Here is a 27,676-nt window from a genome sequence, read left to right as displayed (position 1 = left end):
ACAATCAGGTCTAGTAAAGGCCAGGGGCACCGGGACAGCGTTCTGCCAGCCTTGCAGAGGAACCGACCAATCAGGAATTCTTCAGACTTTCATACACAGCAGATTGACTCAGAGTCCCTTCAAATCACCTGCTCTGCCCCAGCCTGCAGCACTTAACTAATGAGCACACCCTCTGGGCTTTGCAGTAGCCAAATTACACAGCACCCATGGATATTGTAATCACTGCCGTCTAATTAGAGACTAATATTAGACTGTCCCTCCTGGCATCTTATGACTGAAAAACAGAACCAACCACGTGTTCTGTTAAACACCAGGGGTAAGTGAGGCATGGGGTAAAGTAACAGTAAAAATACCAGTACAGGTAAAAAGACAATTTAAGACAAGGTTTACTATAATTCTGCCCAAAAATAAGCAAAGGCTGTCCTCTTTACTCTTTTGACCCCGACAACAAAATACGCAACTTTGTAACCTGCTCTCTATACAACCGCCTTTGCTCCGGTCCTACCTTTATCCATCTCCCTGCCTGGGTTGGGTCTCCCATTTAAATTCTTGATGGGCCACCTTTCCCCCCCCCCCAACCGCCTTCCCCAACCACGTAGCTCCCTCTACTCCCCATCTCGCACCCTACTCTCTGAATGCAAGCCTTGCTCATTCAGCATATCCATTTAGCCTTTATGTAACTAGACATAGCATATCATGGGATTACCAATGGGTGGATATCAACTATGGGGATAGATTACACACAGGGGTTATATCCCACTCCAACCCCTGGCTCTTTTCCACCCTATGGTCTCGGGAGGATAGCTCAGCGGCAACGTGCTCTCCTTGGAAGCAAGGCGACGCAGAGCAACAAAGGTTTGATTCCCGGGTCCGCGCTCTGAAACCTCCGGGTATTACGCACGTTATAAATAGCCTATCATATCATATCATATATCATATGCACTGTCGGGAGAAATTAAGGTTGTATAAAACATTAAGAAACACCAGGTGCCCACCCCTTGCAGCAAGGTAAATGAGAACAGAACTGACAGAAAGAATAGCCTCCCCCCTGCTGTGATGCGAAGGCAGCAGAATATGAATTCCATAATTCTCTACCCTGACATCACAGCGGGACGGTGTCGCATTCAGAAAGGCAAATCGTTGCTAATGGCAGCCTCTTGCAGCCATATACAACCAAACCTGTGAACCACTGCCTTTCTCAAGGTAGAGCGTGGATTTCGAGAGAACACGCTAGAAAAGTGTTTATCGACTACTGCAGTGCCACAAGGTCGTGCAAAAGGCTGAGGTGTGCTATACAAATCTCACGTAACATACCATTACTGGCATGACTACATTACATTTTTCAAACCATTTCACTGACGCTATCAAAAGATGACTTCATAAACTAACTGCATCTCTTTGTCTCAACAATCCACTTTCTGAGCCTTCACGACTGAATTTGTATTTATTTATTTATAAAGCGCAACCAGGCCCGGAGGCATAAAAGGATGAAAATGCAACTCTACAAGGTTGTCGTCTCTCCAGCGCATTATTCACACATCATCTGGAGGAACCTCTTTTCTGTGTAATTAAGAACAATCCCATCCCTTTGCCATACACGGTCTGCTAGACTGATTTCTTGCTTCAGCTCTTGCAGACAACATAGCAATATCTGCTTCTCGAATGAGAACATTCGACTTGCTCGGAAATCAAGCAAAGCTCCCAGGCGCAAGAGTGGGGCACTGCGCATGCGGCCCAACTCACAGGCTTAGTAATCACTAGCTTGGGAATGGGGCACAGCTACCAGGTCCAGCAATGGGGAATAACCCCAGGAGTGGGGCACAACTCATAGGCTCAGGAGTGGAACACAACTCACAGGCAGCAACTGATGCAGAGACGCAGAAAGTGGAAACACAGCTGACAGACTTAGGCAAGTGGCAGAAGCTCCAGATGCGAGTACAGCTGTTTCTGAAAAGCAAAGAACCATTCTAGGCAAGAGGACAAGTGCAGGTGGGTGGAGCGATAAATCACATTGCATTGATCCATTGGGGAGGATCGGAAGACTGTGGGGATCAACAGAAGTCACCCACTACATGTTGCATTCCCTGGAGATGGCGTATGAGGGATCCCCCAGAGTCCTCATACTCGCCCGAAGTTCCAGACAGATATTCAGAGTGCCCTTCCCTCACAATGCCAATACCCACCCATTGCATGTAATAGAACACCCACTTCTTATTCAGGGAACAGAGGGCAAGGTACACCCCAACAGAGGACAAGGTACACCCCAGCAGAGGGTCTGAACGTCTGGACACTCCCAGCAAAGTCTTCCCAAGACCCCAGGAGACTCGCCCTTCTCCTAACCACCAAATCCAGCAGGGAACTGGCCACACTCTTCATAGAACAAAGTGAAGTACACCAACACCAAATGGGGAGAAGTAAAATGCACACCCGCCCCCACTTTTCCTGCAGAAATAATGCCTCCCCCACAGTGTGTGGAAAACATATCTCTCCCAATTCTGCAGCTGGGCATGCACAAACAAAACATTTATTTTCCCTTACAACCTAATCGGAAACACCAACTTCCCAGGGAAATGGAAACAAAAGGCATCAGGAATTCAAAATAACATGCTGAATCCATTGTATTTGCAGAAACGTCTACTTGCTTGGGAGAGATGTAGACCCTTTTCGCACCATACACACTTCCAGGTCACATGGCATGGATTGAAAATGGCGACCAATCTCTTTAATATGCTACCCTCTGAGTTTCAAAGCCTCACTCTCAATCAGAACGCTGCAAGGAACCACCTGAAAGTCCCAGTCAATCAGAGAGCAGACGTCCATGCCGTATTATAAAAGAGTCTCAGCTTCCTGCGGCGAGCCAGAAGGAGGACACAAACTCTGACTTTCCATCTCACTGGTACTTTTTATTAACGGAGAGAAGCAAACACCTATCTTTCTCTATGGTAAGGGTTTCCCTACCTAACAAAACTAGCTATGGTGCTCGTCAGTCGTCAGTGAGAGTCCAAATCTGGATCAGTCCACTGTCCCAACAAACCTATTCTAAACCTACCACTATTATAACAAAAAAAGAATGACTCCCTTCTCTTGTGAGCTGATTCTTCACCAACTTCCATTCAATAAAGTAGTTTTAAGTATTTCTAGCTAACTACTTTTATTAAGTCACACAGTTCAACTACTGGGTTCTTCAAGGTTTCAAGAGTTTCTTTCCTTTGATCACTCTTTCCTTCCTTCTTGTTCTCCTGTCTTACTCTACTTGTATTTATCCCTTGCCCTTGACGTCCTGGGTTCTTAATCTTTACTTCACAGACTTTAGTTTATCTTTGGCCGTGGCCCTTGTTTTCACTTTCAATCTGTTCTCTCAGTTTGTCCCTCTCAAGTTATCTCCTATTCGGCAATATCTCAGGGTTGTCTCCTTGATCTTCTTTAAACCTTCTAATAAGGATTATCATTCCACAATAGTATTTTAACTCGAATGGGATGAGTATGATTTCTCTTTTCTGACTTTTGCTCTTGATGCTTAATCCTTTCTGGGACAAGTACGAGCGTTGCAGTAACGATTCTCTTACTCTTCCTCCAATATCAATATTTGATCTTGACTGGGACAAGTATGATCATACCAGTAATGATTCTCCTTCTCATCATTCAGTCTCAATATCTGATCTGAACTGGGATAAGTAGGGGTGTCCCAGTAATGATTTGCTCCAGTCCCCCTACCGGGTCTCCCGTTTTCCCCGTTACCTCTTGTGCCCGAGGACGACGTCACTGAGTCTTTCAACGGATTGGGAATTTGTTTTGCACATGTCAGGTTAGCCTCTGATTGTTCTTGCAGTTTCATACACAGGGCCTCATTACGAGGCTGGCGGCAGCCGTGCCTGTATTCATTTTTTTCTGGCGCCCAGAAAAGGGCAATTACCGGGTCATTACGACCTTGTCGGACCCAGTAATTGCCCTTTTCTGGGCGCCAGAAACAATTATTCCCCATTCCCACTGAGCCCATTAGGGCTCAATGGGAATGGGGACGGTGGTAGCACCGGTACCGTTATTACCGTCATGTTCTGCTCGTGGGTGCCGGCACGGCCACCAGGTCAGACCTGGTGGCTGCAAGGGCACCCACCAGCAGAACTCGTAGTATGGCGGTACGGTAGCAATGGTACCGGTAGTGCTTCTGGCACCGTTGTTGCCTTACCGCCATACTTATGAGGCCCACAGTCTCTGCAGTTTCTGATTTACCAGTTCTTTTCTCCTTGCATTCAATTAAGTGGTATCAGCGTTGTTCACGGACCTGCTGGTCCACCTCTGCTTGGCTTTGGTCATGCCACAACTTAACTCTTGTTCTGGACTAGGACACATTGCCTTTACTTCGGTTTCTCTCGTCCCTTCTCTTCTCCAACGCCAGACTGCAGAAACTTAAGCTGGATTCAGCCTTCACACAAGACGACGCACCTGCATCTTTCCATCAGGATACTTAAAGCCAGTTAGTAACTCGTAGGTTCTATCACTCTTCTCCCAGTCTCCGTCTACTTACTTTATTACACTTTCCTGGGCCTTCCCTAGCGTAACCTTAGTCCTTTCTCTCTTTTTGCTTCATGATCTGTATTGCTGCACATGTCTTTTCCCTCGTTTCAGTATCGGGTAGTTTTTCCCTTAGAGGAATAATCAGTGTATCTTGATGGCAATAACAGATTTTGGTATGTTCTTCATACCTATCTTTGCTGTATGTTTTTCGAGGTATGTTGGTGGTGTGTTTCTTAGGGAGTTCTTCATCAGAACGGGAATCCTTGTCCACAAAGGGAGAGTCTCTCCCGGTGAGGTCCCGCTTGCCTCTACCCCTTGGGAGGGTATTGCGGAGTGGGCTCACCTCCCTAGCCTCACAGGGAAAGGCTCCCCCTGGGGGAGAAGTGACATATTCTTCTGATACGTCCCATTCCTCAGTTTGTTTCATGAGATGCTGGGGTGCAGTTGTGCCTTGCAGAGCTGTTCCAGAGGAAAAAGGTCTAGTAGAGTTGAAAGGAACTTAGAGGGACAAGAGTCCTGGAGGGTGCAGGGACAAAAGAAACATAACCCACAAAGGATGAGAAGAGCCACATATCCAGTGCAAAGTAATGACAGCAAGTGAGAGGTTGGGCTTGGAGAAAGGAAAAATCAAGGAGGAGCAAGTCTTGCATGAGAGACATTTTTTTTGGAGGCATGAAAGGCAAATGAGAGAGTGAGTGCGAGAGAGTGTGAATTGAGGTGGAGAACCGAAGCAGGTCTATGTGGGAGGGGTTGACATTTGGAGGCGGAAGAGATGAGGAAGAGGTGGAAGGAAAGCCTGAAAATGTGGAGGTTTGAGAAGAAGGAGTACCTCTGGCGCAGGGAGAGATTGAAGACAGAGCAGGGTCAGAAAGAAGGAGAAAGTGGATGTAGACGTGAAAAGCAGACAACCAGCAATGCAAACCAAGAATGACATAAGCTAAAGGGCGGCTTTGAGGCAGTTGGTGATGCTAGTGGGGTGTGAACTGGGACAGACCAAGGCACAAGAGAACTGGGAAGGCGTATTGACTTGTGCTGTGAGATTGGTAGAGTCAAATCCTAAAGAACCTCAGAGAGGCAAAAAAATAGACCATTGAGGCTAGCCAAATGCCTTCCCGCCTGCTCACTTAGATCCCAAGCTAGACAAGCTCATTGAGAATTGGTGGGCCAGGAGGGCTTTCTCGGGAACAGCGAGGCATGCTTACCCAGAAGCCAAAGGTTGTGCTGGGTTCTTGATCGACCTAAGCCAGTGCCTAGCTTATCACTCGGCACACTGCACTTGGTTGCTTCATGCCGGAACAATGAATGCAACCTCACAATCCACACAGGACAGAACAGGGGAAAATCAACAGTCATCTGTCACGTCTCTTCTGTTTGTCCTTTTGTGTCTGTGTTGTGCCCGATGCCTGCTGGCATTTAGGCGTGTAAGAAGTAAATAAATAAATATAAAAAAATAAACAAGCTACAAAGTCGAGGAGGGCCAGCATTGTCAATCAGCCACAGAAGGGACCCAAAACTCTTGAAATATTGGCACCCCACACAAACATTTAGTGACTTTGAGTGATCCACTCTGCAACTGTGCGAACCACACTGGAAATGTGTATGACTTGGAGTGAATCATTCATGACCATACAACCCTGATCACATATCCTCAGGACCACCACAATACCTTAGAGTATTTATTTGATTTCATTGTTGAAAATTATAATAGGTTTAAAAAAACATGAAAGTATCTCTAGAAGTAAAAATATATGCAACATATCTTTCATAGTTTATAAAATACAATATCATTCTTATATTTCATTTTCTTGCTTTTTTGAAACACGTATTTTTAAGTGAGTGCATTTTTTTAAATCTCTGAAAAAAAATCACATAGGTTAAAGGATATGTGATTAGTTTCACCTCATAAAAATGGTCCATAGTATGGTCTGAGGTATAAGCTTGCCGTCTCCCCAAGATTTCTCCTTTCCACGTTTCTCTCGAATTACTGGAGATTAACATAATTTAGAAAAATATGCATGACAGAGACTACATGTTCCTTACATAGATTGCAATAGTGCTCCTTCATGGGAACCCTCCAACAGGCACCCCCAACCTCCCAAACTGGAAGAGGATTTAGGGGAAAAGTGTGCAGAAATAATCTGGTTTGTTTGTTTGGCATTTCGCATTCTCTATGGGAGGCCATATTTTCGTTTTTTTATTAGCTTTACAAAAGTCCTTTCTCTTGGTAGGATGCAGAAGATCCAGCAACCAATTTACTAAGGCAAGTCTACTCTTGACTATAGTTTTCAATATATATGAGTTTTATTTCTAATCAATAAAATGGTATAGCCCTTTGCTTTCATTGATTATCCTAGTCATCGTTGTACCTTTAAGCCAACCATTCATACAGAATACTCGAAATAAATGATTTTCAAGATACACATTTTTATCATTTCCTGCCAAAACTTAACAATAGCAGTTTCCACCTGGAAAAAAAATGTTTGTCAATAACAAACCTTCGAATCAATCAACCCAAGTCATATCTTTATCGTATATAACTGGCAGGTCACACAACAATAGTGGCACTACTTTAAGTTCATGCAGTTTAATAAGAGAGATCAATGATTTAGTTCCAAAGGGTTTTTTTTTGTAAGATTTTCCTTAAAACATGTTTTATACTAAGTAATTCTCTTAAGGGACTCTCGTTTTTATCAATGGTAACTCTCCTAAGTATTTATATTGGACTAGCACAATGGTGTTGTTATCAATATTCCAGTTAAGCTTAGTAAAGTTCCTTCTGCCATTGAATATCATTATAGCAGGTATTTTATGTTAACCTCCAGATTATTCCTCTGGAAATATTCCTTAAACTCGTCCATTGATCTGTATGTGAAACGGATAGAAAGACACGGATTACAAGCTCTCCGAGTGTGACAGACGATTGGATTAAGAACCGCCAACAACAACTAGATGCAGCGCTGTCCTACAAAACAGAATTAAAATCTCGAAAGAACAGGAGACATAATAACCATACAGCTCTAATACACTGGTCAACTGAATACTCCATGATAAGACTCTTGAAGTTTGAACCTACAAATGAAATGAGAGAAATACAAAACCAAATTCTGGTCTACTTAATACTCCATGGTAGACTCTTGAAGTTTGAACCTACAAACGAAATGAGAAGAATACAAACCAATTTCCAGGAACCCGGAACCGAGACGCCTGTAGAAGAAATCAGGAGACGCCTCCCTCCGTTACAGAAAATGGAGACCAAGACATGAATAATGATGTTTGTCTTTTTTTAAATATGTTTGACACTTGACAAATGGTGTCTAAGTTAGAGTCCTGAAGAAAGCCGTAAATGATATCTATCCCGCTGAAATCGGTTGACCAGAAAAAGTTCAGGGTGATGACCTGACCTCTGAGACATGCTGATGAACTCGCAAGCTCAGGCGAATACAGACGAAACATGTCAAAAAAGACAAAAATATAGCAATCTGTTTTTGAATTATTGTTGTTTTAAAATTGATAAACCACACATTGAGGACGGAAGAATAATAAAGAAATAGACTTGACTTCCGAAAAGTGTGCACTATTTTTAGATGTCAGGAAAGTAATGAGAGAGGATATGGCGAGTCTCTTATCTATCCCCTAACCTAGACAGGCATTACACCAGCGCTCACTAAGGAACTAGCATCCAACTGAGGGATAGTTAGTCTTTGGTTGAAGGGATATCTAGCCAGTTTTAGGTGATTTTAGATGCAGAAGTTGTAATTAATAAATTGTTCTGTCTGTTTTGTGAAAAAAAGCTACGGGCTCAGACAGAATCTGTTTGCCTATAAACTTCTGTTGCAGTTTACTTAAACTCGTCCTAACCATGTTGCAGACCTCCCAGTGTGAAAGCCATTTAAAAGTATTGTCTGCGAAGGATAAACGTGGTATTCTGAAATGGCTGATTTTAGGACGATAACTTTTCCCTTCTCTCTAAGCATTTTCCCTATATCTGCAGTAGATACGTTGTATGATAGGAGAGCCAACAGGAAGCCGTCCCTGTTGGGCTAATATGACCATAGCCCAGCTTTCATTATGCATTTCAATCATACGGTCAATAAAGAAAATGGCATACCCCAACTTTCTCCAAAGAGTGTTCCTGTCAACCTTAACATACGCCTATGATAGGTCAATATTAATATGGAGCCGGCATAGACTACTGTGCAAGCCTTCTCCAGGGGACCTGAATGGTGAGCTGGCCCACCTTCAGGTTGTTCAAAACAATGCTGTGAGAATGGTTGAAGGCCTGAAGAAATCCGATTATGTCTCCAACGCCAGGAGGGCCCTTCATTGGCAGTGGAAAGGAGAGTGACCTATCAGACCCTGTGCATCACATATCAATGTCTTCATGGGAAAAGTCCCAGCTACCTCACAGACAGGCTAGAATGGCTACCGGCAAGGAGAGTTCCTCGGTCAAATAACTTCAACCTCTTTCTTATTCCCAAGGATAAGCTGGCCATTTTAGCCCGGGGTTCTTTCCCCCTTATTGCGCCAAGACAGTGGAATGACCTACCTCCCGACCTAAGAGCCTGCACAAGCTTTGGGAAATTTAAACACAACCTCACAACTTCCTTTCAGTTCTCCTGAGCTGCCCTGTCTGTGTACTTGCAGGTTTTTTTCTGCCATATCCTTGCGCTATTATGCCTGCGGGCCCTGTCTACGTGCATTAATGATATAATATGATAAATGATTTATAACGCATCTATACACAAGTGTGTCTAGGTGCGACAAGACAAAGAAGGGTGGACAGAGGGAGGACAAAACAATGATCTTACTGGTCCTTGTGTCACTCAAATTGTGCAAGTGTGAGAGGAAGGGAAGATGAGAAGTGCAAGAGGGGTAGGGGGAGAGTGCAGTGGCAAAAACACAGTAAGTGCTGCCAGGGTAGTGGCTCAAGTAAGTGCAGGGAAACAGATGACCGTAGGGTTGAAGATACAGTCCCTAAGTGGATGGGCGGCCCGGAGGCACTGCAGGGGGCTACTGGTCATGCAGGTAGCCTGGTGCCCATGAGGTTCAGTGGGTATCCAGGTAACCAGTTAGCGCAGCGGACAGGAGCTTCAGCAAGGGAGAGAGAGAGAGAAGCCGGAAGCAAATAGGAAGGTTTGCGTTGCTTCAGGAATCTTAGGTGGTCCTGCTCAAGTTTGAGAGAGGCAGGGAGGCTGTTCCAGAGGGAGGCCCCAGCCAAGGATAGAGATCTCTCTGTCTGGAGAAGCGTCTGACCCTCAAATATTTGCAGTTGAATGAGCGGAGGGCTTGAGAAGGAAGATGCTTAGGAAGAGTGAGTTGGATGTAGGGTAGTCCCCGGCCGCAGAACGCCTTGTGGACGGTGCAGAGGGTCTTGAACTTGATCTTTGCAGCTACTGGGAGAGAGTGGAGAGATTTCAGGGCTGGAGAGATACGATCCTTGGGCTTGAGGCCATGGACAAGTCTTGCATTCCTGTTCTAGATTAGTTGCAAACAAAAGGCGAAGAGTAGAGGCAGGCAGATTTAGAAAGAGGCTGTTGCAATAGTCCAGCCTAGAGAGAACCAGGGCTCTGGCGACAGTAAGCTTCTGGGGTAAAGTAAGAAAAGGAAGTATACATCTGAGGGGGTGTAGCTGGTAGTGTGACTTCTTAGAGATGTCAGAGATGTGAGGAGAGTGTGGAGTTGAAGATGACCCCAAGGTTCTTCGCCTCACAGGAAGGTGAGGGTAGAGGGCCCAGGGTGGGCGGCAAGAGTGAAAGAGGGAAAGCGGGAGCAGGGGTCCCAATGAGAAGGATCTCAGTATTACTGCCATTAAGGCAGAGATCGATGGAGGCCCATCATACCTGATCCGCGGATAGACAGTCAGGTATGAGCAAGAGAGCAGAGGAGGCTGAGGGGAGCCTGAAGGAAAACTGGGTGTCATCCGCATAACACTGAAAGTTAGAACAGAAGGTAGAGATGAGGTTGGCCACAGGTGCCAAGTAATGGTTGAAGAGCCAGGGTGAGAGGTTAGAGCCCTGTGGAACACCACAGGTAGGGATAGAGGTGGTAGAGAGAAAGGAACCAAGTTGGACCTGTCAGGGTTGATCGGTGATGCCCAGGTTGTCACAGAGATGATTGATCAGGATGGCGTGGTTGATCGTATCAGAAGCAGAGGATAGATAAGGAGAATGAGGTTAGTATCGAGATTAGAGAGCAAGTCTTCATGGGTGTTCAGGAGCGCAGTTTCCGTGCTTCTGGCTACTCTAAATCCACACTGGATGTCATCGAAACAACCAATAGATTCAGTATGGAGAATAAACTGGGAGATGGCCAGCTTTTCCAAGAGTTTGCCCATAAAAGGAGTGATGGAGATCGGGCGGTAGTTTGCCGGCAAGGAAGGATCGGCAGAGGGCTTCTTGAGGAGGGGGCGCACAAGGGAGTGATTTAGGAAGGAAGGGAAGCTTCCAGTATAAAAGAGTGATTGCAGAAATTGGCCAAAGCTGGAGCGAGGGTGTCGATGTGGTCCTTGATGGTTACAAATTGAAGAAAGAAAGAAAAGAAAAGAAAAAATAATGCAATTGTTTTTAGTAACTAAATATTTTTATATATATCAAATGATAAATTGCCATCAGATTATCACTGTGGCGCGTTCCTTTCTAAATTGTGTTGAAGGATTGGGATCAGGTTGTGAGATTCCACCCATTTAGACAAATATCCCAAAAGATTTTGTATAACTTGTTTTTAATACTGAATTCTTTGACTAGGGTTTGAATAGCCCTTTCACTTGATGTGTTTTCCTTAAACCTCTGCAGGCCTTACTCCAACCTTCGTACTTTGCATCAGTGTTTGTCTTAAGTCTTCTGTTGGTCCCCAGTCTGTGGCAAGAGTAACAGTCACCTGTGGAGGAATGATGATTTCAGGCAGGAACTGGCAAAATCCAGGCAGGAACCTTGGACAATGGTTCTACAGGAAATAGCCGACTGGATGGGGACATGGGGAGGGGGGGGGGGTGATAAGCTAATCAGAGAGACATTTGTCCAGGGCAATAAGCACACCAGGGAGGGGAGAGGACACCATAATGCTAATCATGGAGACGAAAGGCAAGGGGAGTGAGTACACCAGGGATGGGAGTGGTCAGAGTGAAACCCCAAGACCGTGGAGCCAAACCACCTATATCCTGACCTTCATCGTTGTGTTACTTTCAATAGATTGTGCTCTTGTCTCATGGTCAAGGGCACATAACAAACGCTTGATTAGGTTTATGATGTGGACTTTCTCTTAACTGAAAAATGCAAGTGCTTTCTGCCAAGACATCCTCTGCGATCAGGTATGCGTCCCGTATGCCTCTTGCTATTACTACTTAAAGAAACCTTTATTCCTGATATAGGATATCAAAAACAGGGATAATGGCTTGCTAAAGGGCAATGGGAGGTCTTGAAAGGTCTCTTTTTTGTACAGCAATAGCAAACATGCCCAGATTGACTAGAGCTGGATATGCTAGTTCATGTTGCCTACATTTTCCCACAATTCCAAGTGGAATGCTCACGTGATTGCTCTGTGCTCTGATTGGTCCCCGACTCTCCCGCTTGTCAAATTGTAGAAATGGCATGGAATGGACACTTCCACACCTTCCCAAAACTGGGGGAATCGGGTGGATAGCGGCAGGTAGGAAACCCATAGTGTATACCAGTGCCATGACCTTACGCATCCTCAGTGCTGGAAATTAAAAAGTTTGGAGGGGGATCCCACAAGGGCCGGGCAGTGGGGGCAGAATTTGGAGGAAGGGCGGAGTCCGAGGAGGCAGGGTTCAGAGGGGGCGGAGCTGGCAGTTGACCACCGATCAAATTAAATGTTCAAAGTAATAGTTTAAAAACTGTGCAATTTCTTTCATGCTGCTTCTTTTCCAAAACCCACACTATGTATCAATTCCATTAAAAAATATACAATTACAATAAAACGCTTTCATATCCATTCAAACTGAATTCCTCTCCCTTCTATGTGCTGTAACAACATGACTCCTTTTTCACACTCACTTTTTTGTGTATGCTTTAGACCTGTTTCGCAACACTGTAAATAAAAATGCAGATTAGATTAGATTAGAGCAAGGTGGGGGTCTCAGAGATGTAATCTCCCCTGTGCGAGCACTGTGCACAGCGAGCAATCCGCTTTGTGTATGAACAGTGGGCTCACACAGGGGAGGGCAGATTCGATCACCGAGCTGGCTCCCACCTTCGTGGGCTTGGTAATGTAATCATTACATTACCAGGCCCGCAAAGGTACATTGTAATCTGCTGCGTGGATGCGGCCTGCAGTCATGGCAAATTGCTTACCGACGAGTATGGCTCAGGCTCCAGAAGCACTTCTGAAGCAGATTGATGGCAGTGGCGGCTCCTCAAAATGGCATGCCATCCTTAAGAAGACCTTTGGCCTGGTTTCCTGCTGTGTGACATACGTGGGGGGCGGAGCCAGAAACGCGCTCTTGGCGCCAATGTGCTGGTCCGCTCCCCTACTCCATAACGCTGCGGGCGAGCGTTATGTTTTTATTTTTGTAACAATCCCGCCGGCGCAGAGCGATTTCATGGCATGGGTTGTTTGGGGCTGACTATGGCCAGATCCGGCGATCCAGCTCCACATCGGGTGCCGGATCTCGGACCCAGCGAGAGCCGGCCCGTTGGCCAGCGCTGCGCGTCCCCTGTAATTACCCTGCCCAACAGCCAGGGCACAGAGATGTGCCAACCAACAGACTGGCCATTATATTTTAACTCTGACCTCGCCTCACTTTCTCCATGCTCCATGAACCCTGACATGCTCTGTTTTTGCCAAGGTAGGACACAGGAGGCAAAGAGGTGCTGAAGCTAGGAAGCAACCCCTATGCAATGCGTGATCCAAGAAGCGGAGAAAGGACAAGAGTTCAAGTCACACTGCACACGGCAGGCTGTGGTGGTCCATTCCATGCCCCTATGCTCCTCCTTTTCTAGGTAGAGGTGTGTCTCCAATGGCACACGCGTGACTACATTGTGCACTCATGATAATAGTCTTTTGAATGAAATCGGAAAGAGGTTCTCTTTTTTGTCATATTTCTTGTGGTCTCTGAGCTCACGCTTGCGAGTGCTTGACTGGACCTGGCAGCACCCACGAGTGATCAAAGACGGCAGGAAAAATTGTCATCACTTTATGGTCATTATTAAGTGAAGAAGTTGTCATGCAAAATTTAGAAATATCTACAAAAAGCGGAAACCATTCTAAGAGTAAAAAAAAGAAATATCTAGGATTATATGGCAAGGGTAGTATAAAGGAGGCAATGTTTTGATATTATTTTCGAAAGGTGTAAGCTAAGTGTGTCTTACTTGTGTTTATTTCTTCTGTTTTTTCCAACAAGGTGAATCTCCTGAGTAGGTCCTCAATTCAATGAATTGAATTGAGGTCCTCAATGATGGTTTGTACTGGTTCTGTTCACAATTTTGGACTAGTAAAGTCAATGGTGACTTTACATGCCCTGGGAGACAGTAGTCAGTCCCAGGGTATGGAGTCTATGTTTGGGGGTCACTATGTCACCCCTGTGTAACTGCACTGAGGGTGCTGTGTAACACACACACAAAAATAGATGATACCCTATGGAGTAAAATACCCCATAGCCCATAAGTACACAAAGTCAAAGACCTACCTCAAATCATGCCTTAGAGTGGGAGGAAAAGAGTCTCGCTCTTAGCAGGAGAAAAAACAAACCCCAAAAATCCAGCAAAGCTGCAGGGGGACTCACTAGGTTTGGGAAATTAGCCTTATAAGATAATTCTCCCTAACAACTATATCATCTGTGTAAAATTGTTTTGGAGACGAAATAAAATAGTTTCCAAATCAGATAGCTGTCTACCGATCTCCCACCCTGATTTCTAGTATTTTATATACAAGTATCCTTTCCCTGAAATCTCCAGCCCCTGTTACCTCTTTCTGAGCTTGTTTTCCCAATTGCACTTGCTTGCTGGGTTTCTGGGCCTTTACTAGGAGGGATCGTAGGGACTGGAGAGCACTGCTGTAAGCAGGCACACTGTTTTAGATCAGAGAAAGGGTATTCAAGTGGAACAGGAGCATTTTTTCCCTTTGGTACGGCAGAAGAGCATCTCGCCAAGTAAAGCATGTGCTGTCAGTGACACTGTTTATTATACTAAAATTGAAGAATGGGAGAGGGTGCACAGCTTGTTTCTTTTGATTTTGAATAGATTAGTATCTGTTGAGTATGCTTTTAGATTTTACTTCAAAGGGTGCAGCCCATTATACCGTGTCACCGTGTGGGACACTCGTTATGTGCTGAAAGAGAAAGGACCTAGGCTTATTAGCCTTCGGTGTGGGCTGCACACCTAAATTACCCCAATAGGGTTAGAACATTTGTTTTTAGAATATAAATGACAGTAAAACCATCTTTGATCAAGTTGCTTCAAAGTGCTTTTATTCTGCAAATTGCAATTCAATTCGATTTCTCATTTAGTTAACGAATGGTTAAACTTCACCAATTCGTTTTGTGCTGATACAATGGCAAAGAAAAAAAACCTAGGGCTAATGCATTTCGGAATGGTAACATTCCTTCCTCAGAGCCAGGTTAAATGTACACGAGCATACAAAAAAAATCTTTCTGTTAGAATATTTTGAAAAACATCAAATATATATGCATTCAGGAGAACAGGGTACCCACAATTGACAAACACGTACATGTAGACAGAGAGAAGAGAACAGAACATTGTCAGTGATTTGTAAACATTACATTGCATTAATGCGTTCTTTAAAAGACTATTATCATCCGACATTCAAATTGCACTTCCGTCAAGGTTTACATTAGATCTATTACTAAGTGTCTTCTGGTCAAGTATTCAGAAGCCTAGGTCCTTTCTCTTTCAACTGTTTATTATACTTCCAACATCAGGTAAAACAGCATACCTTACTGTTTTGTATCCAGGGCACCAAGCAGTGTGGGGTGTGGTGCAAAGCTCAGATTCTGATCTTTTCTCGAGTCTGTGCCACAACAACCTCCTGTCACTAGTTTGGCATGTTAATGTTGTGTGCCTCTCACAGCGCTAGCTGGCAATCCGGTAGCTGTTGGGCACATCTGCAAGACAAGCAGCCTGGGCAGACTGCCACTCAGCCTGGGTGCAACAGAAAGCCATTGCAGTCTTTACTGGGTGTGCACGTGCACTATATTACAAAAGCAGGATGAGGCTTCACTGCCCGTCCCAAATTCTGTAAATGGGTGTAAACCATGCAATGGTTATAATAGGTCAATTAAATTGGTCCCGGTATTCCTACCGGTAAAATGGTTTACCGTTACACCCCAATCCTGAAGCAACTTAATGTCCGATATGGTCACCATCCATGCTTGTTCATGGTCACCATCAATGGTAGAACTTCAGACATAGATCCTACTGACCTCAAAGCCTTCATCGGATTCCTAAAATCTGAAAGTTTTGATACAGAACTACCACCAATTGCTCCAGCAACAATCTCCTGAGTGTTTACTTATGTTGCCTTCGATCTCATTTTATTTTGTCAAGGGTATTACGGATTTCACATATCTATGTAAATCTGAAAAATTGCAGGTGGTGGTGTCTGATGGTTGCCTGCTCTCCCGTGGAGTCTCTTCATGACCCTTCTGGTGCCACCTTGCCCTACATGTCTTCTCTCTTTCGTCTCCTATTGTGAACTTGACTCTCTTTATAATATTCTTTTCTCCTCTTTTATGCAATCCTATGTGGTTACTCGCTTTTCTTAAAGTCGCTTAATTATGATAAGTTCTACAGCATCCCTATCCCTTTTGTGTGTCTCTGCCTCTGTGTCATATTCAATTTGCTCGGTTTGGTGCAACACCCGATCATTTTATCAACACGCCCAGAGACACTCCTTGGGTGATAGCAGTGCGTGGTATTAATCAACATAACATAACGTGCAAAGATTTCTTATGCCTGGTCTGTCCACCACCACTATTGTAACATGATTATTTATTTTATTCATTAGTGATTTTTAAATTCTTTTAATGGTGTTCCGATATATCTAATTGGAATGTTAAAGGTATCAATAATCCAATGAAAAGATACAAGATAATATCACACTTGAAGAAATTCAACCCATCAGTCGCATGTATTCAAGAAACCCATCTGCCCATGCTTGAGTCTATGAAAGTTACATCTTTTTGGGTTCAAGATGTCATTGCTAGCCCAGTTAATGGTAAAACAAATGATGGTGTAGCTATACTAATTAACAAGAATCTACCTCATAAGTTCCTTAGAGACTCTGACAATAAGGGAAGGTGGGTCTGGGTTGAATTACAAATTGGAACAGATATCTTATCCAGTGGAGAGCAGATGGCGGATGAGTGTGGGGAGCGGTTGAGTGTGGGGAGCGGTTGAGCGAAGGGACCTGAAGAGAGTGGGGGAGCGTGGAGAAGGAACAAGTGTGGAGAGCAGATTAGTGCGAAGCGGACGATTGTGGAGAGCGGATGAATGAGGAGAGCAGAAAAGTAAACGTGTAGCGTGGATGGACGTGTGGAACGGATATGTTTACGGAGCGAACGAGTGTCTGATGCAGATGAATATATGGAGCGGACGATTGGTTGAAGCGGGTAAATGTGTGGTGCGGACGAGTGTGACTAGCAGATGAATCCATGGAGCGGACAAAAAACATAGAGCAGATAAGTGTATGGTATGGATGAACAGACAGAGCAGACGAGTAGTTGGCTTTTCCGATGAGTGGATGGACCTGACGACCATTGTGGACTGAACGAGTGCCCTAACTGGAGCCGGTATGTAGACTAGACGAGTATAAACTACAAGAGTGTGCGGACTGGACGAGTGTACGGACTGGACGAGTGTGCGGACTGGACAAGGGTGTGAACTAGACGATAATAATGACTGGACGAATGTGTGGAGCGGACGAGTATGAGGAACGGACGAATATGTGCAACGGACGATACTTAATATGCTTTGGAATGAAGGAAACACTTGAAAACATACATCATATCACACCCCACGCTTACTCTCCCCCTTACACCACCACTCATCTAGAACACAGAGATACTATGACACCATTCGGTATAACTGTTCTCATATCTACATCTCCCGCTTACTCCACATCACTCTAAGTAATCATTGCTGGTTTCACAACCCCCCAGCCAGGCGTTCTCCTCAGGCCTAACGCAGCCACACTCGTTCTGGGTAAAACCGACCAGAGCGAACACATACTCCTGACTTCTCAACCACCACACCTACAGCTAAGAAGCAGCTACCACTCGATTTCTGCACCAGCTGCACACATACCTGGTGCGCACACGCACATTTGGACTCCCTCTACTCTCTCTACTGACCTGAACTTCGGTTCCCAAGGGCGTTCAACCTACCGGCGCCTTCAGACCATACCAATGGTATATAAGGCGCTATATAAATGCAAAATAACATAACATAACATAACAATGTGCATTGGATATTTTTTATCTAGACTTTTAAAAATAAAAATAAAACAGATTAGATATTGCAAAATGTGAAAATCTTAAACAACATCATCATTTCTATTCCTACTCCTTTTCCAGCCTCCAGGCATTTGATGACCAATGCATTGAGGTGGCTTGTCCTATATTGCGTGAAACATAAACAACCACATTCCCCTCATGCAAAGGGGCTCAAGCATGAAAATCACTGTTAGCAAAGGTGTGGAAACACCTCAACTGAGGATGAACACTGCCAAAAACCTGTGCAATGGGTACGTTCCCACTCAGGGGGGTCTACAACCACGCTTTGGCTCATTGTACCTTTGACAGTTGAGAAATATCCATTTGCATCAATCTGGTCCCAGACACCTGGGCTGTCAACCATAGAAAGGCCAGGCAATTCCCTGTCTGAACAAGAGTACCAACAGCAACCTCCAGACATGTGTTATGGTGTTGTCGAGCCTCATCAATGAGGTGACGCTGTGCTTCTCTTAGCAGAGTGAGCAAGGGATCCACGTCTGGATTACCTTTGGTAATTTAGGGCTAAACCCCAAGTATTACAAAATGATCAAAGGTGTGGGATTGCTGATGTTGCTCTTCTTCAGAGAATTGCCTAGCATTTGGGCGCTGGACTGCCCTTGTGGGTGGGACCAGACTGATAAGCAAATGGGTATTCCTCCTTTGTGAAGGGTGCAGTGAGCTAAAAGGTGGGTGTATGCCCTCCTGGGTGGAATGCATTCCAAAGAACAGAGTATTTACACTGTGTTCATTCTCAGTAGAGAGACTCCCAGATTCTTGTACATTTTGTAAAACTTGGGGTTTGACCCTAGGTCACTATGGGTAATTCAGACGTGGACCCCTTGCTCGCCAAGAGACTGAGCTGCACCTCACGAATGAGGTTGTGATGGTATTCTTGTTCAGAGGAGAATTGCCTTGCATGTCGATGCTGGACTGCTTTTGTGGGTGGGGCCAGACTGATATGCAAATGGATATTTCTCCTCTTTGAAGGGCGAAGTGAAATAAAGCATGGCTATAGAACCTGACGGGAATACATTCCATAGAACAGGATCATTTTACCATGGCTGTTCTCAGTAGAGGAGCTCCCATACTCATAGTATGGTAAATACTGACCATTAACCCAATCTGAATGTTGAGTGGGAAATTATGAGTTACCTGTGCACTTTGCGGTTTAATGTGGTGACAAGATTTAGAAGGGAAGGTGCTGTGAGGATGGTGTTAGGTCTGATGTTTTGCTTGGGATTAAGTAACAGAACTTCTGTTTTGGACCTGATATACATGAAAAAGCCTACGGACATCCATACTTTGATAGATGGCAGGCAGTTTTCCAAGACTTATTATTTGCTGCACAATAAGAATGGTTTGTATAGCAGTATTATGGAGTTAACCGTTTCTGATGATGTTCAGGAATTCCATATTGTCCAAAATGCTTGTCACACCCAAGTTGCCTTTCTTTATTTCCCTCATTAGATTGCTTCATTTTTGTAGTATGACAAAAACATTACAGATCTCAGCAAACTCTCCAATAATCTGTTCAATTCCCCCAATCAATCACAAAAAATGGCATCAGGTCTACAACAAGTTGGAAGTAGCCAACAATAGCTCCTTATAAATCCTTTCATGCCGCATTCTACTCTTAACTACATAGACCTCAGAATTCACCAATTCCTTAATCAATGACTTCTCCAACCTCTTAACCATCATTCCATATTAAAACTTGAATACATCTGTCTGCAGCACACCTCAACTCTTGGTCACCGCTAATGTAAAATCATTACCTGACTCCAAAAGACGTGCAGAAACCGCGTGGAAAAACCATCTTACAACCTCAAATAAAGACGCCTTCTTAAAAGCTGCAAGCGGCTACAAAACAGCCATCCTCCAATCCAAAAGTGAGACATACAACAATACAATCTCCAATGCCAATTCAAGCTCTAGGTAACTTTTCCCTATTCTTAGGGACCTTGAATCACCTGTACCACCCATCGAAACGTGCACTAAAGATAAATCATGGTGCACCAAGATCCAAGTCTCCACCTCAATAAAATATTGATGCTCCAAACCTAAATAGAAAACAAAAAACTTAAAATCTCTTCAGAATCTTTAGCAAACAAAATTCAGCCCACCGCAGCAAATCCTTGCAGCCAATTCAAATTCACTCTCCTCTCGGTTATAGAGGTTGAAATTTAAATCACCAGCCTCAAACCCTCCAGATGTAAGGGAGAAATCTGTCTGCCAAATATCATTCAAGAGGCAGTGAGAGATCTGGCCCCTTTCATAACCACCTCTACAAACCATTCCTTCAGAACCTGCACAGTCCCAACCAATCTAAAAGATGCCTGTGTACTTCCTCTACTGAAAAAACCCAACCTGGACCAAAACACCCCCACAAACTACAGCCCCATTACAACTGTGCCTTTTCTGCTGAAAATACTAAACCGTGCTGCATTTATTCAGATTCAGGCTCACCTAGAAGCTTACAATCTGCAAGGCTTACGGCAATCAGTGTTTGGACCCAGACATGGCAAAGAAACGGCCTTAATAGTCCTGAAGACACAAATGGACGACCAAATAGATAAAGGAAACCTATCCATTCTGTTACTGCTAGACTTATCGGCCGCATTTGACTTGGTCAATCACAAAGTACTATGCACCCACTTGTCCTCAGCTCTCATCTCCGACAAAGTCACTACATGGATCCAATCATTCCTGAATCAGAGAACAATGAGGGTCTTCTCACCCAACGCTTCTGCGGACCCAGCAGAGGTGACTTGTGAAGTACCTCAAGGGTTGTGTGTATCACCAACGCTGTATAATATATTTACTAAGCCGTTGTTTGACGACCTTGGCCATTTGGGTGTCACCTACACTAACTATGCAGTTGACACCCACATTTTCATTCCCATCACTGGGAACTATGACCTTGGTGCTAACCTTCTGAATAAAATCTATCTTGTCATCCAGGCATGGATGGCCACACATGGCCTCTGCCCCAATGATGACGAGACAGAATTAGTCCTCATCGGCTTCCAGACAAAACTAAATAAACTGGACAACAATTTCAAAGCCTTCAACATCGGCGGCAACATTATACCGGTATCCAAAGAAGTCAAAACTATGGGTTTCTGCTTGGACTCCTCCTTGACTTTGAACAGACACGTTAATGCGACCGCCTCTGCCACAGCATAAACTTGTAAATTAATAAACTCCTGCAGGCCTTTCCTGACCCCAGCAAGTTGTTTGTCTCTGGACAGAGCTCTCATTCTTTCAAAGCTAGATTATTGTAGTGCGCTATATCTGGGCACATCCAAAAGAAACCTAAATTAACTTCAAATATTGCAAAATAGCACCCTTAGATCGGCCCTCTACATTCCCAGATTGCTTCACATCCCTGACACCAAACGCAACCACCACTGGCTGTCTATGAAGAGCAGACTCACTGGCAAATACTAAGCCTAACCCATAAATGCTTAGCCAACTTAGCACCTAAATATCTGACTTGCTAATTCTCTAAAAACCTCTCCAACCGCCCAACTAGAACGGCCCAGCAACACTGCCTGAGAGTCCCCTGATTTAACCTCTAAAAATCAGGGGGCTGCAGTTTCTCCGCCGCAGCTCCTAAACTATGGAACTCCCTACCTACGAACCTAAGAGCAGAACCTTCTTTCTTTTGTTTCAGAAAGAAAGTAAAAAACTGACTTCTCACCCATGAGCTGCCATAAAGCTCTCTTACCTGTGCCTATCAGCTGCCTTCTCTGCATAAACTGCATTCAAGACATATACGCCCATACTGTACATAAACTGCCTCCAAGACATATACGCCCATACTGTACATAAACTGCCTCCAAGACATATACGCCTATATTGCATAAAACTCATTTGTATATTCCACATCTCATGTACATATTGTATAAACCATTACCATTACTGTACGTTTTTGTATTTGTATGTATACCCATTGTAAACGTTTGAATGTATCTGTAACCTAATGTTTGAATGTATCTGTAACCTAATGCGCCTAGATGCCTGAGGGTTTGGTGCCCTTTATAAATGAATAAACTAAACTAAACTCAGTGACTTTGACTACACAGGAGAGATTACTACCAAATCTATGTAAGAAGACCTATTGAGCATCCTCAACACACTGAATATCAGGGATGTGAATCTCTGTGAGATTAGTTCAGTAAATCTTTAATAGCAGCACTGCAGGGTGAATACAGGAAGGGACAGCACACAATCCCCAAGCAATCCAAAAACTGTGTTACTCCTCCCTTTGTCAGCAACTTTTTATAGTTTTTCAGTACATTGACTTCAATTGGAGGAGATGATTCTTTTACTACAATATAGAGGATTTCAGCGCTCCCAACTAGCACAATGGCACTGTATGTGGAGACAGGCACTTCATCAGACTTCAAGAGAACCGGCACAGATGTGTGCCCTTAATGCAATAAAGACTCACATTCTCTATGATCATTCATTTGAAGCTGTTTCTTTTTATGAAACATGGGTATATTCTTGGAGGTGTAAGCAAATTTCTAAAATAACTTGTCAAGTGATCAGTATACAAAATATGTCTGTAAAAGCAGCATTAGTTGCTAAGCTCATTTCTCCATCCTGACTTTAAGCATATACTTCAAGATGGGGTTCTCTCTCCCCAGTACTGAACATAAAGGCATAAGGCCTCATTACGGGGTTGCCAGTAACCCGACTATACTACTTGCAGGTTACCAGTAAACCCGCCTTACCGTTACTAGCGCGCGATAGCCTGGTGTTACCGGGATATTATGGGTGCCAGCAATTGCTGTAAGTTCCCATTCTATGGAGTCCTTTAGGACTCCATGGAATGGGATTGCCACAATAACTGGTACTACCGGTGCTGGTTATTGGGGCAATTATTTGCTGGTAGGGGCCTGAACTCCCGGTAGACCAGGCCTGCCGGTAGTTCACTGCCCCTACTGGCAAACTCGGAGTGTGCCGGTCTGGTAAAAAAGCTGGATCCGGTATTACTGCCCGTTTTACCAGCATTCTTAACAGACCGGCGCACTCATAATCAGGCCCATAGTCTTTCTGTTATCAGTATAGTTCTTTCTCATCAGCATTCTCTGAGACATTAATTTGCGATTTCACAATTTACACTGTAGATCCAATTCCAACACCCAACCTAAATCTATAAAACAACTCTCACAATTGTTCAAGAACTCACCACATTTACACTCACTTCCCCTTCACCATATGGCATAGACATATGTTAACAAGCTCAACCTCTTGCTCTAATACAAAACGGACAAAATCCCCTACAGGTTCTAAAAACTTGCTGAGCAGACAGAAATAGTTTGGGAAAATGAGTTCCTCAAAGTATAGCATGTCTGGTGGCCAGGCATCAGGGACTTTATACGCCTCCAAAAGTAACACATCTCATTCTGTGTGCAGCAGGAAAATGTCCACTAGTCACATTATGCTTGTCATGTGTTTCCCCCTCTGCAGATGTTGCTATGAAGACAGAGGTCAGAAATGACTGATGTGGAGCCAGTGGTCACAGATTTTGCGTCTTCGGGAAGGGCAGGTCGCCGAAATGCCTTACCAGACATTCTGGGCTCACCAGCTGGGGCAGAGGCCTCGGACCTGCCGCACAAACTAGCAGAACTCTCAGTGTCCCAAGGTAAGCCCTGCTGTCACGTGACTGAATATGTGCGGTTTATTCTGCCTAATAATAGACAAGGATGTCATTTTCACAGATTTTAATCAAAATGGCTGATCTGTTACATGGTATGTGCTCCCAAAGGGAGTGGCAAAAGCATTGGAACAGTTGCTAGGTCAGGAAAAGATCCGGGGCTACGCTGATGTCGGAACTGTTGGGACTGGGGGCTAGCTAGTCTTTTGGCTGCAGCTCCTGAGATTCTATCCGGGGCTACAACCAAAAGATCAGGGGCTATAGCCCCCTCAGCCCCCCCCTAGCAACGCCATGCATTGAAGCCCATGCATGGATTTGTGTCTGGCAATGCATGGCGCCCCGGCTGGGAGGAAGGATATCTGCACGCACATGTATACGCTCTGGGGATAGTGTGGAAAGCTTTCAGTTGCCTCCAACGAATTACTGTTAGCGGAGCATTCGGACAGCAATGAAAAAAGGGCGGTTGGTGCGCGTGAGGAAAGCGTGAGCGATGTGCATCCAGTTCTGTCATTGGTACATTTGTAACTGGTACCCCACCTCCAGGCCAACCCATAGAGCAGAATCAACATTCTAACCCGCTGCCTTCCTGAAAACACCCGTTTGGAGGTGAAACTAGCATGGAAGGAAAAGGTGCCATCGGACCCAGCTCCCCGGAAGTAAAAAGAATCACTTGCAGTAGTGTGGAATTCAACTAAGTAAAACACGCACAGCCAGCACGTTGAATGTCTTTTCCTCCAGCGCCCTACAGGCGGCCCCAGGAACATCACACATGCCACAGCAGAAAGGGACAGGTATCTGCAACGGCCCTCTCTCTCACACATGCAAGCACGCACGCACACGCGCACACGCACACACACGCACGCGCACGCACGCACGCACGCGCAGCTCAGTGCGGGCACTGCTTGCAGGATTGTGTCTTACAAGCACGCCTGATGGCAGACGCATTGTGTGAGAAACTGCAGAACAAAAATACAAGACAAGACCCAACACAGTGAAAGATAAAAGACGCTGGGGTGGACTGGCCTAATGGGAACACTGGAGATTTCCCAGTGGGCCTTTGCATCACAGGCCTCTTTCGTTTGCTCGCCTATTTTATTTCCAAATGTTCTTATTGGAAAGGGATTGGGCTTGCCTTGCACAAACTGTGTAATACGGGGCCACGGCCTCTATTGGTTGTCCACCCCTGTGAAAGAGCAAATATAACGCGGCCAGAGGGCAATTGGTTGATAAAGGTTGGGTTTCTAATGAAGAGGTCACTCCAACCCCTGCTCCCAGAAGTGAGGTTCACTGATGGCTCCGTCAGTCAGAGCAGAGTAACCAAAGAGGGTGGGTCTTGGGCAATATGAAGTTCTCGATGTGCTGCGAAGCGTCCCTTGCCCACTGGTGCCAGGTGGGTGGAGGTAGATGAGCAGGGGAATGGCGATGGAAGAGCGCAAGGAGGAGCCTGGGAGCTGCGGAGCCAGAAGTGCAGGAAGCATTAGAGACCAGCTGGCCACTAGCATTAGGAATGACTTAGAGCCCTGTTTTCCAATCGTTTTATGCTGCTCCTCTACCCTGTGGGCGGCAGCGGTTGGGAGCGGCGCTCCTCTGCTTTAAAAAAAAGTTGTACTGTTCCTATACTTTTATTTTAACAAAGAACCCGTCCCGTGATGGCTTATTTGTAAAATAAAAGTATAGGAAGCAGTTGAAACTTGCACTTCAGTGCATTGCACTGTCCCTTAAACAGCAGGCATATTTGTTTGGGGGTTTGGATTGCGCGTGGGAGGGAGGGTGGCGATGGGGTTTGTGGGGACCTGAGACAGGCCAGGCGGTTCTTTCATACACTTCGACCACTGCTTCTACCGCCCCCACAACCCTTTGCTTCACGTGAAAACATTCCCATTGGCGCACATAATGAACAGTGAACATTTTCACGCAACTAATTGCAAATTCCCAGTAAAGTGTGAATGTCAATCATTGATTGAATGTTTCCATACAAATGATAACGCTCACCTTTTCAATAATGTACACAACAAGCTCGCTCATAATAAAAGTAAATTAGCTCCATTTCTCCTAGCCCGCATGTAAGGTTGACGTCTCCGTGACAACGAGGGGGACGGGAGGAACCAAAAGAGAAAGGGAAGTGACGCAAGGGGGTGGGGTCAGGAAGTTGAATGTTGAAGGCGAATAAAGTAAGACGTGTGTTTGAAGAGCTCCGTGTCCGGCTCCTTTATGGCTGCGCCATAGCCCGCGATGCCACGCGCCCCCACCACAATGGCAACGGGGATGGGATGGCGGGCAGGGCAACACTCCTGAGAGCGCAGCAGCCTGCCACAGCAACTGTAACTGGAGCGCTCGCAAGTGCGGGCCCGCCCAGCTGGTGCACTGTAACATGCGGACCGGGCCGCGGCGGTGATCGCACACTGAAGAGTGCATCGGTGCTCGGAAAGAGGCACTGCCACGTGGCGCAGAGCGGGGAAAGTAAACCTCGCACAGCGGTCGGCTGCAAACAGGGGCTCACGTGTTTGTGCAGCGGTCGGCTGCAAACAGGGGCCCACGTGTTCTCCTGCGCAAAGGACGCACCGGGCCAGCAGGCCCAAAGAAGGGAGAATCAAAAAATAGGGCTCCTGGTGTGGAACCTATTCTACCCAGGAGGGTTAACTAGGAAAACAAAAGATACAAATGAATAGGTCCAAGGATGCTAGGCTCAGAACAACACCTCCACATGTATTATCAAACTCTGCATTGCTAAGGAAGGAATCACTCTTCAATAGTATGTTGTAGAGATAAATCTCATTTTTTTATATTAAAGTTGTGTGCAAAAAGACATAAATCCAACATTTACCAACGCTTTGCAGTCAGGCCCCTGCAGTCTCAACTGTGACACAGCAGCCTGAGGAGCTCCAGCTCGTACTTTTTTGGCAGACAGGCTGCCCATGCTGCAACCCTCACAGCTGTGCAAGCCGTGTCTGTTTCCCACTGATACCACCCTGGATCAGTATTTTTCAACCTCCAGCGAGAGGACCATACAGAGACCAGCCCATGCGGCTAGCCGATCTCAAATTTAGCGCCTGTGAAATCTATTAACCCATAGTACAGACGTCAATCTACACAGAACTCCATCCTGATGAAGGCCGTGTTAAAGATGAGGCACACCTAGCCCACCTAGAAACGGCTGAAACACCTGGTGTAGACGCACTACTCCCCCCAAAACTACAGCACATTAATGCTGTTTTCGCAAGAAAAATAATTTTGTGTACCTACCATTGTTCTATGTGTTTTCCACAAATGTTGACTTGAATATGTACACTGCAATATGTGAATTTCTTGGCAAATCCTAATAGGAGTCGGGTTTGTTACACACACACAATTTGGAGATTGTCCTAAAAAATGTTTTTTTGGCACTGTGTGTTGTAAATATATTTTTTTTGTCTGATTGTTCTGTTTTAGCAGACCATTTTGATGTCTTAATTTCTCTAAATGTTGGATTTATGTCTTTTTGCACACAACTTTAATATAAAAAAATGAGATTCATCTCTACAACATACTATTGAAGAGTGATTCCTTCCTTAGCAATGCAGAGTTTGATAATACATGTGGAGGTGTTGTTCTGAGCCTAGCATCCTTGGACCTATTCATTTGTATCTTTTGTTTTCCAAAGAAGGGAGAGGCACACAGCACACACGTGAGGCCAGGCAAAAGAAGCCCTGCAAGCAGCAGCAGACGCCCCAAGCACATGAGGGCCACAGTGCATGGTGCCCAGTAACACGGACGCCCCAGGAGGGGTCAGTGTGTCTTTGTCTCTTCGATGGTGTTCGTGCCACGTGTGACGGCCACCCAACACTAGCAGAAGGCAGGACCCCCTGAAGTGAGGCGAGAGGATAACCAGAGAAGCTTCCTCACAGACATCCAGCACATCCACGGAGCAGGGCTTGTGGCAACATAAGAAGTAAGAACCACACCCTTCACCATGTCAGGTCAAGATGATGGCCAAGGAGGGCAAGCGCAAGGGAATGCGCCCCAGGGGCACACACACCAGACCATATACC

At 45.1% G+C, this 27,676-nt stretch overlaps 1 long non-coding RNA gene across 1 annotated transcript in view; it reads left to right on the top strand.

Annotated features, from left to right (window-relative positions):
• LOC138453595 (uncharacterized) overlaps nucleotides 1-23,491 on the top strand; it is a 767,559-nt gene extending 744,068 nt beyond the window's left edge. Inside the window, exon 4 of the long non-coding RNA XR_011260476.1 lies at nucleotides 23,462-23,491. This is a non-coding gene — a long non-coding RNA (uncharacterized lncRNA). The remainder of the gene's footprint in view (nucleotides 1-23,461) is intronic.
• Nucleotides 23,492-27,676: the final 4,185 nt, after the last annotated feature.

This window comes from Ambystoma mexicanum, chromosome 4p (assembly GCF_040938575.1).
Source record: "Ambystoma mexicanum isolate Mex_15411 chromosome 4p, UKY_AmexF1_1, whole genome shotgun sequence".
In the NCBI taxonomy this organism is placed as follows: Eukaryota; Metazoa; Chordata; class Amphibia; order Caudata; family Ambystomatidae; genus Ambystoma; species Ambystoma mexicanum.
Note: the sequence above shows the minus strand (reverse complement) of the source record. Positions and strands in the feature narration are given on the sequence as shown.